This window comes from Teleopsis dalmanni, chromosome 2 (assembly GCF_002237135.1).
Source record: "Teleopsis dalmanni isolate 2A chromosome 2, ASM223713v2, whole genome shotgun sequence".
Taxonomy (NCBI): Eukaryota; Metazoa; Arthropoda; class Insecta; order Diptera; family Diopsidae; genus Teleopsis; species Teleopsis dalmanni.
Genome location: NC_051847.1, coordinates 128,503,170 through 128,506,297, shown reverse-complemented (window position 1 = coordinate 128,506,297; position 3,128 = coordinate 128,503,170).

The window sequence follows — 3,128 nt, the reverse complement described above, 5'->3', positions numbered from 1 at the left end:
CATCATGGTACATGTATTCTCATCGTCATTGAAACCATGTCTTCCCCTTCGATAAACAGGTTCCGACATATCTAAAACTTTTTTAGATAAAAGTATAGAACGGAACTTTAATTCTGAGGCTATATCATTTAAGTTTCTACTTTCTGGAAGCTTTTTATTAATTTGATATTTAATATCATGCCATCAATTAATCTATATTATATTTCTATTATTTGAAAGGAGGATCAGTTGTCACAATATTCCATCGAATATTTTCTCATGAACTCACAATTATAACCTCATTCGAGTTTGATTCTATATTATTATATACTAATGACTATTTCTGCTTGATATCGTCATCATCATCTCTAATTTTACTGCCAAACTATATTCATATATAATATTTACTTCTTTTTTATAGAATCTAGAGTCTACAATTATTTATAATCGCTCTTATAAATTCACTTTAATTTGAACTTATATGAATCTGAAGATAAAGAAATATTACAATTTTTGAAGTGCTAAACTTTTTGCCACCAATCTTCTCAAAAACTTTGTCCCATTGAAGTGTTAAATAACTGCTCCTTCAGCAAAGAGTAATTTTTTCGCTATATTCTGTTTAACAAATTGCAGTAGGGAATTCAAGCTGGGAAATACTTCAACAAAGAAAAGAAACAAAGACGGCTCCATTTAATACGACGAATTCAATTAATTAAATACTTCTGCACTAATTACATTTTGGAGTATCTGTCTGGCAGCGGCAACGAATGCAACACAATGCCATTGAATAATGACTTAGGAATGGCAGCTGCATATGAGCGCGTTGGTCCTAGTACAAAGACAGAAATGCACTTTAGTTGCAATAGAACTGGATTTCTTTCCCATTTCTCTTTATACTGGAGCACATAAGGCGCTACTGCACATTTCTAATTGCATTTCTCACTTTTGTGTAATTGCGTGCTTGGTGCTTCGCAGTTCCAATTTTTCAAGTGCGTTAACCACTTTGGAGTTTATGCCCTTAAATTAATTTTACTTTGTTGGTGGAATGCTTCAGCCAAACTGTAAATATACATTTATAAAATATTACTTTTCTTGAGGCTGCAGTATTCATAACTCATGCCATCACCTTCAATCTCACCATCTTCCTTTCTGGGATTCAGTTTAATATCACACACTTGTGCAATCAGGCAACCGATTACTTATTATATAGTAAAGTCGTGTGAACATATTTTACTTACTATTACTTTGTAATTTATATGGATTCCATACCAAAACATAACCAAGAAAAATGACTTACGTCTATGTGACCTGATTTTGTGTTTTCATTGCTCTCAGTTTTATGGAATATGTGCATTAATTTGCAATTTTAACAAACTTGCATATACCTACATAACAATTATACGTTTATTCCCATATATTCACACAATATATGTTCAAAAATCAAATTAGTTTTAAGGTAATAATCCTCAGACGAACATAAATATTCTAGAATATTCACACGTAGTGGAAACCTGGAAGTTTAGATTACTGTTTACTTTTCTTCTTTGTTAATTAAATTTTATGTAAGAAGCATTATACGCAAATATTTTTGGATCAGTTTTATTTTGATAGATTTCAATCCTTTACTCAAAATTGCAACCTTTTTTATATATTCATTGTTCATAGCCATAATCCTTTTCAGAGTATTTTGCAATGGTTCAGAATGATATGCTAACATGATAATCCTGCAACATTTTTACATGCTAAAACCTTATGGTGGACATTAACATTTCGGCAATTTTACTTAACTAAAAATCAGTATAAAGTATCATAATATATAGCCACATCGATGGGATCGCTCCCAAAATTTTAGGTGGACGCATTCGCTTGTAGGTAGTTTAATCGAGGCGTTGGTAAATTGGGACTTTAGATAAAACTAAAATTCCCAGCCATATAATTAGGAACTATACATATAGGAGATATTAAAACTCGAAACTGTAATTGGCGCAGCTAATCTTTCTTCCATGAAGAAATAGATGACAGCAGCCAATAAAGAGTGGCACTTTTACAATACTATTATAGTCAAAGATGATGAAATATATGGAATTCAAATGAGGTAAAATAAGTGCTCTTCTAACCTGCATTGTAACAGAATACCAAAACTGGTCGTACTAATGAATTCTACAGTTTTCGATGGTGAGCATGTGTTGTCGGGCGTTTATGAATCAAAGAGTTTTAAATAAATAAAATATAAGCATGCAAATAATACAGCCCGTTTAAGTCTTTCAAAGATTTTTTCTCAAAGTTCAATACTAAACATGCAATAAAAACCTTTACTTCTTACATCTTTAAATACTAGTTTCAAATTTTTAAAGAGCATACTGTACTTATGTGATAGTTTTTTAACCTTTAAACAAGTTCGTCCTATATTAACAATAACTAATATTAGATTAGTATTTAAATTCCCAACTTTGTTACTTTTCTGTTTTACCTATTAGTGGCAGAAATTTTAGTCTACAACTATAATTTCAGATACGAATTTAATTATTATTATATTTCTTAATTTTTTATTAAGCTACACTGAAAAGAATTTATATGAATTCTGGCTAAATCTGTTTGAAATACGAGCAGACTTCCCTCCAACATAAGTTGGAGCACAAGTCAAGCACGAAGTTATAGACTTTTACATAGTCTAGTGCGTGTACCATATGATTGCCGTCTGACTGAATACCCGAAAATCACTTAGCAGTTTTTTGCTCCAATTAACTGTAAAAATTCTATACCAACGGAATTATAATACCTGAAAAATGGCAAGAGCAATTAAATAATAATAGATATATTAGAATTAATTTTTAATAAAGAAAATTGTTATTTGTGTTCAGGTTTTTAAAATGTTGGTAAAATATTATAAAAACAAACCTTTCATTACATATAATAAAACTGAGGACACAATATCTCAAACATTCACAATACAGGGTTTCAATATTCATAAATGATGCTAATAATTGTCACACGCTCTTCAATTACTTATTTTTAAAGCATCTTTCTTCCTATTGTAGGAAACGGAGGAACCAAAACTAAAAGTAGCCACAGAGCATCTCATATGTATCTCATTCCGTTCCTTATTCCGTTTTGAAGTTTATGTTCCTTGTGTGGTTGAATTTCGTTTC